At 46.0% G+C, this 7,776-nt stretch overlaps 1 long non-coding RNA gene across 1 annotated transcript in view; it reads right to left on the reverse strand.

Annotated features, from left to right (window-relative positions):
• The window catches only part of LOC144687509 (uncharacterized), a 246,013-nt gene extending 245,748 nt beyond the window's left edge, over window positions 1-265 (reverse strand). The window contains exon 1 of the long non-coding RNA XR_013578163.1: window positions 186-265. This is a non-coding gene — a long non-coding RNA (uncharacterized LOC144687509). The remainder of the gene's footprint in view (window positions 1-185) is intronic.
• Between the last annotated feature and the right edge of the window lie 7,511 nt (window positions 266-7,776).

Below are 7,776 nucleotides of genomic sequence, written 5' to 3' on the forward strand. Positions count from 1 at the left end.
CCCCACTAGGGCTATCTGTACCTTGCTCATCCTGCTTTCTACCCTTAATGTCACCTATTATCACATTCCTTAGATAATATCACCACCTTCAACACCTCTTTTCCTTTTGTCTATAACATCTTTTGGTCATCGCCACCTATCACTGGCCCTCTATCCAGCTCTACCTGTCCCACCCCGCCTTAAACCAGTTTATATTTCACCTCTTTTCTATTTTTCCTTAGTTCTGTTGAAGAGTCATACGGACTCGAAACGTTAACTGTGCTCCTCTCCGCAGATGCTGTCAGACCTGCTGAGTTTTTCCAGGTATTTTTGTTTTTGTTTTTGATATGAACATATGAATTAGGTGCAGGAGTAGGCCACTCTGCCCCTCGAGCCTGCTGCAACATTCAATAAAATCATGGCTGAACTGAATATAACCTCAACTCACATTCTTGCCTATCCCTGATAACCTTTCACCCCACTTTGTTAATCAAGAATCTATCTAACTCTGCCTTAGAAATATTCAAAGACTCTGTTTCCATTGCATTTTGAGGAAGAGAATTCCAAAGACCACAACCCTCTGAGAGAAAAAAATTCTCCTCATCTCTGTTTTAAATGGGTGACCCTTTATTTTTAAACAGTAACCCCTAATTCTAGATTCTCCCACAAGAGGAAACATCCTCTCCACATCCACCCTGTCAAGGCCCCTCAGGATCTTATAGGTTTCAATTAAGTCGCCTCTTACTCTTCTAAATTCCAGTGGATACAAGCCTAACCTGTCCAGCCTTTCTTCATAAGACAACCCATTCATGCTATTTAGTTTGGCAAACCTTCTCTGAATGGCTTTGAACACATTTACATCTTTCTTTAAATAAGGAGACCAGTACTGTACACAATACTCCAGATGTGGTCTCACCAATGCCCTGTACAACTGAAGCATAACCTCCCTACTTTTGTAATCAATTCCCCTCACAATAAGTGATAACATTCTATTAGTTTTCCTAATTACCTGCTGTACCTGCATACTAACCTTTTTTGATTCATGCACTAGGACACCCAGGTCCCTCTCAATCTCAGAGCTCTGCAATCTCTCACTATTTAGATAATAAGTTTCTTTATTCTTCCTGAATGAATGATTTCATATTTGCCCACATTATACTGCATTTGCCAGATCTTTGCCCACTCACCCAACCTCTGTCACTTTGTAGCTCCTTACGTCCTCTTCAGAATTTACTTTCCTACCTATCTTAGTGTCGTCAACAAATTTAGCAACCATTCCTTCGGTCCCTTCATCCAAGTCATTTATATAAATTGTAAAAAGTTGAGGCCCCAGCACTGATCTCTGTGGCACACCACTTGTCACATCCTGCCAACCAGAAAAAGACCCATTTATGCCAACTATCTCCTTCTTGTTAGCTAGCCAATCTTCCATCCATGACAATATGTTACCCTCTACACCAGGAGCTTTTATTTTCCGCAATAATCTTTGAAGTGGCACTTTATCAAATGCCTTCTGGAAATCTAAGAACAGTACATCCACAGGTTCCCCTTTATCCACAGCACATGTGACCCCTTCATAGAACTCCAATAAATTGGTTAAACATGATTTCCCTTTTACAAAACCATGTTAACGCTGCCTGGTTGCCTTGAATTTTTCTAAGTGCCCTGCTAAAACATCTTTAATAATAGCTGCAAACATTTTCCCTTATGACAGATGTTAGGCTAACTGGCCTGTAGTTTCTTGCTTTCTGTCTCCTTCCCTTTTTGAATAAAGGAGTTATATTTGCTATTTTCCAATTTAAGGGAACCTTCCTCGAATCTGGGGAATTTTGGAAAATTAAAACCAGTGCATCAACTATCTCACTAGCCATTTCTTTCAAGATCTTAGGGTGAAGTCCATCCAGACCTGGGGATTTGTCAGCCCACACCCCCAATAATTTGCTCAATACCACTTCCCTGATGATTATAATTTTCCCGAGTTCCTCCCTCCCTCCCATTTCCTAATTTACAGCTATTTCCGGGATGTTACTTGTGTTCTCTACCTGTTTAATTCATCTATTATCTCCCTACTTTCCATTATCAATTCCCCAGGCGCACTCTCTTTCGGACCAACGGTCACTTTGTTAACTCTCCTTATTTAAATATCTATAGAAACTCTTAATATCTGTCTTTATATTACTAGCTAGCTTTCTCTCATACTCTAATTTTTCCTTCCTCATTAATCTTTTTGTCATTCTTTGCTATTCTTTTTATTCTTTCCAATCTTCTGACCTGCCATCCGTCTTTGTGTAAGTATATGTTTTTTCTTTAAGTTTGATACTGTCTTTAACTCCTCCCTTGGAATTGTTCTTTCTCATTGGAATGTATATATCCTGTGTATTCTGAAATATCCCTTTAAATGTTTGCCACTGAACTTTAATTGACATATTCCTTAATGTCACTTGCCAGTTCTCATTAGCTAGCTCTGCTTTCATAATTGCCCTTATTTAAGTTTAAAATACCAGTCTTGGATGCACTCATTTCTTCCTCAAAATGCCTTCAGTAGGAGGTTATCAATTAATCCTATCTCGTTGCTCAATACCAGGTCTAGTATAACCTGCTGTCTGGTTGGTTCCAGAACGTGTTGATCTAATAAATTATCCTGAAAACATTCTATAAATTCCGCATCTACGCTACCTTTGCCCACCTTATTTTTCTATCACTCCCATAAGTGACTTCTTGCCTTTATCATTCCTCATCTCAACCCAAACCTTTTTTAAAATTCATTCATGGGATGTGGGCTTCGCTGGCTGGGCCAGCATTTATTGCCCATCCCTAGTTGCCCTTGAGAAGGTGGTAACTGAGCTGCCTTCTTGAACCGCTGCAGCCCATGTGGTGTAGGTACACCCACAGTGCTGTTAGGAAGGGAGTTCCAGGATTTTGACCCAGCGACAGTGAAGGAACAGCGATATATTTCCAAGTCAGAATGGTGAATGACTTGGAGGGGAACTTCCAGGTGTTGGTGTTCCCACCTATCTGCTGCCTTTGTCCTTCTAGGTGGTAGTGGTCATGGGTTTAGAAGGTGCTGTCTAAGGAGCCTTGGTGAGTTTCTGCAGTGCATCTTGTAGATGGTACACACTGCTGCTACTGTGCGTCAGTGGTGGAGGAATTGAATATTTGTGGATGTGGTGCCAATCAAGCGGGCTGCTTTGTCCTGGATGGTGTCCAGCTTCTTCAGTGTTGTGGGAGCTGCACTCAACCAGGCAAGTGGGGAGTATTCCATCACACTCCTAAATTGTGCCTTGTAGATGGTGGACAGGCTTTGGGGAGTCAGAAGGCGAGTTATTTGTCACACGATTCCTAGCCTCTGACCTGGTCTTGTAGCCACAGTATTTATATGGTTAGTCCAGTTCAGTTTCTGGTCAATGGTAACCCCCAGGATGTTGTTAGTGGTGGATTCAGTGATGGTAATGCCATTGAACATCAAGGGACGATAGTTGGATTCTCTCTTGTTGGAGATGGTCATTGCCTGACACTTGTGTGGTGTGAATGTTGCTTGCCACTTGTCAGCCCAAGCCTAGATACTGTCCAGGTCTTGTTGCATTTGGACATGGACTGCTTCAGTATCTGAGGAGTCGCGAATGGTGCTGAACATTGTGCAATCATCAGTGAACATTTCCACTTCTGACCTTATGATGGAAGGAAGGTTGTTGGTGAAGCAACTGAGGATGGTTGGGCCTAGGACACTACCCTGAGGAACTCCTGCAGTGATATCCTGGAGCTGAGCTGATTGACCTCCAACAACCACAACCATCTTCCTTTGTGCTAGGTATGACTCCAACCAGTGGAGAGTTTTCTTCCTGATTCCCATTGACTCCGGTTTTGCTCGGACTCCTTGATGCCACACTCGGTCAAATGCTGCCTTGATGTCAAGGGCAGTCTCTCTCACCTCACCTCGTGAGTTCAGCTCTTTTATCCATACATGAACCAAGATTGTAATGAGGTCAGGAGCTGAGTGGCTCTGCCGGAACTCAAACTGAGCATCAGTGAGCAGGCTATTGCTAAGCAAGTGCCACTTGATAGCACTGTTGATGACCCCTTCCATTACTTTACTGATGATGGAGAGGAGACTGATGGGGCAGTAATTGGCCGGGTTGGATTTGTCCTGTTTTTTGCGCACAGGACATACCTGGGCAATTTTCCACATTGCCGGGTAGATGCCAGTGTTGTAGCTGTACTGGAACAGCTTGGCTAGGGGCACGGCAAGTTCTGAAGCACAAGCCTTTAGTACTATTGCTGGAATATTGTCAGGGCCCATAGCCTTTGCAGTATCCAGTGCCTTCAGCCATTTCCTAAGTGGTGTGACTGCCTCCTGGTATAAACCACCCAGGTAACTTCCCCCCCTCCCTGATGTGTCACAGAGTCTGCAGCTCAGCCTCCAGCTCAATGACTCTGAGCCGAAGTTCCTCGAGCCGCAAACACTTACTGCAGACGTGTTTGCCCTGGATCACAATGTTATCCAGGAGCTCCTATATGCTGCAGACTTGACACATCACCTGTCCTGCCATCCTTAATGTGTTTTAAATAATTACTTAGTTATATTATTCACTTATTTATGTTTTTTTATATATTTTATTAACTTTACCACCAAATTTTGAACTATTTTAACCCTTAGGGTTAGAATAGAACTTACTCACTTACCAGATACTCACCAAACAGCTAGTTCCTTTCCCTGTAGTAGAGCAAGAACCAATTTCTATGGGGTAAGAAAGATAGAAGGAGGACATCTCCTTCTCCCCCTTCACTGAACTCCCCTCACCAAAGTCCAATTCTTCACTTAGTTAGCTCAACTGCATTCCATTTGCCTTACGTGCACTAAAGAGCCATGAATTTATAGTAAACTGAACTGGGGCTACAATAACTGGATTCAACCAGTTAGCTAATTAACTACTCAGCTCCTACAGCTGAGAGTGAGTTTACCCTGTCTAAACTGCAAGAAAGTAACTACACCTTCTTCACTTTCCTAACCCTGCCGCTACGTCTTGATGCTTCCTGAACATCCACAGTGGAGGTGGAGGTAGCCTGCTGACCGCTATGCCCTGTTGCCTGTGATGGCCTTGGCGGGCATCCTCTGGAGGGCCAAGACATGGTGGCTCCGGCCCACTTTGGTTACCTTGCTGTGGGGCAGCTGCACTCTCCTCGACCTACGGAGCAGGAGATGATGGGAGTCACAGGAAGAGGGGATTTGGATCAGCTGGACATTCCCGGAGTCACATGGGTGGATAGCCCCAGGGTGTTGAGGTGTTGATCCTCCTCCCTATGGGTGCCCAACGGCCCCTTTCTGACTCCTTGAGGAGAAGGGACAGCTGGAGTGAGATCGAGGTGATCCGCATCCCTCTCTCATTGACACCAATGGCTACAACTACAAGTTCAGCCTGAGCAGCAGTGCAGGACCAATGTTGACGACCTGCCAGTGTTGATCTCGGTGCGTTGGCAATGCCGGCGCTATCACCTCAGAGTGAAGGCGGCAGACTCCTCCATCATGCCTTGCAATCTGAGGAGTGCAGCAGACATCCCTTCCTGATGTTCCGGAGCTTGGCTTTGCAGCTACAGGAACTGATTCAGGACTGAGTCCAGAGGCTTGTCATCAGATTCGGACTCAGCAGAATTGTGACTCCAGTAGTCCTCCTCGTGTCGCAACCTCTGATGTCCCTGCCTCCGCCTGCGGTGGAGCAGATGGTGTGCTGTGCTCACCAGATTGTGACTCTGAGGCTACTCTAGAACTAAGGCCCACCGAGGTGTGTGTCTCTAAGCTGGTGGAGAGTATGTGAGCACTGTGACGGGTCTTCAAAGGTGATACCCTCAGGTTCCTCATCCGAGGAGTCATTGGGGTGGAGTTCAGTTCTGGTTCATGGGTGCCCTTGGCAGCTTCCCAGAGGTGCCTATGAAAGAAAGGAGAGACAATGAGTGCATGGCAGGCAATTCTGAAACAGGAGAATTCATTCCCGGTGTGATTGATGGTTGCTGCAGTGCAGGATCCTCACTTGGATGTGCGCTGCCAACCTCACCATCAGCACAGGCGTGGCTTACATCCTCTGCTGCTAGCTTTATGGCTCTTCTCAAAATCCATGAGAATCTTAATCTTGGAAACTCCACTCCGGGTATGGGACCCCCTTCTTATTGTGAGCCCACTTGTCCTGCATGAAGACAGTTGGAGAGAGTGTGAGCAAGGTGCATGTGAGGGCAGATGATAAGGATGTCTGGCATGTGTGGGTGGTGAGTGGAGCCCTGGACAAGATTAGGACGCAAACCCCAGAGGGGTTGAAGCCAGATGGAGATGTGAGGGTGTGAGAGAGTGAGTGGTGATGCCCCTTGAGCTGGCAGTGAGTGAGATCCTTGTGAATGTGTGATGGGCTTGAGAATGGGTGAGCTGAGAGTGATGAGATGGTTGACTTACCCCGGCGGAACAGATAAGATCATTCATCCTCGTCCTGCACTGGGTTGCTGACCTCTTCTGCAGGGCATTTGCACTGACCTCCCAAGTGGGATTGGTCACCTTGGTGGAAGGCACACGGCCAGAGTAGGGGTAGAGGACATTGTGGCTGTCCTTGACTGCGTTCAACAGGAGCTCCAGTGAGGTGTCACTGAATTTGGGCACAGGATGCTTTCTGCCTTTGGGGGCCATGTCTACACTGGAGCTGCTGCAGGGAGTGTGAATGCTGTGCAGGGGAGCTATTTAAATGTAGCGCCCGGACGTAGAGAGCATTAAGGTCACAGTGCGGGCGATTCAGATGCCGCCCGTCAGCAGAATGGTGTGTTTCTGTGCATGAATAATTAATCAGCTGCGATGGGGATGACTCGCCACAAAAAGCCACCATTGCAGCCGGTGGGTGGAATGCCGTTTTCCCCGCCCCCTAACAGACTTTGCGCATTTCAAGGAAAATCTCGCCCAATGAGTTAGTGTTGTTGATTGAGGGATAAATATTGGACAGGATACTGTTGTGCTATTATAATGGTATAACACCTAATCACTCATAAAGGACTGAGTAAACACATTGTGGGTTCATTTATTAAGACTAGGCACATGAGAGCAGATATACATAGGTATAAAGCTTGGAGACATCAGAGCTGTGTGTGTGCTCTGCTTAAAGAAAAAGTAAAACTAAGACTAGATCACATGACACATTTCCCTTCTAGTGATGTCATGCTGATATCTGTTAAAGGCATATTGCGCTGGGGAGAACCCCCTTCTCTTCGGAATAGTGTCATGTGGTCATTTATACCCACCTGAGAGGGCAGGCAGGGCCTCAATTTAACATTTCATCCTAAAGCTGGCACCTCCAACAGTGTAGCACTCTCTCAGAATGGCATTGGAGAGTCAGTCTTGATTTTGTAGCATCCTCCCGATCTCTTACCATAACATTTGTCAGGATGGTTAGCAGCAACCCTGCAGAAATGGGGCAATCACCCTCGGATGCTGTTTCTCCAAGGGGTCTGCTGATCTCTGTTGAAGTAATGGTGGGGAAACGATGTTTTGAAATCAAAGGAACAGGCAGATTGATACATTGAGAGTGTATCTACTGGGTGGGGCAGATTGAGACATTGAGAGGGTATCTCCTGGGTGGGGCAGATTGAGACATTGGGAGGGTATCTCCTGGGTGGGGCAGATTGAGACATTGAGAGGGTATCTCCTGGGTAGGGCAGATTGAGACATTGGGAGGGTATCTCCTGGGTAGGGCAGATTGAGACATTGGGAGGGTATCTCCTGGGTGGGGCAGATTGAGACATTGGGAGGGTATCTCCTGGGTGGGGTGGTAT

Source organism: Cetorhinus maximus, chromosome 12, assembly GCF_964194155.1.
Source record: "Cetorhinus maximus chromosome 12, sCetMax3.hap1.1, whole genome shotgun sequence".
Taxonomy (NCBI): Eukaryota; Metazoa; Chordata; class Chondrichthyes; order Lamniformes; family Cetorhinidae; genus Cetorhinus; species Cetorhinus maximus.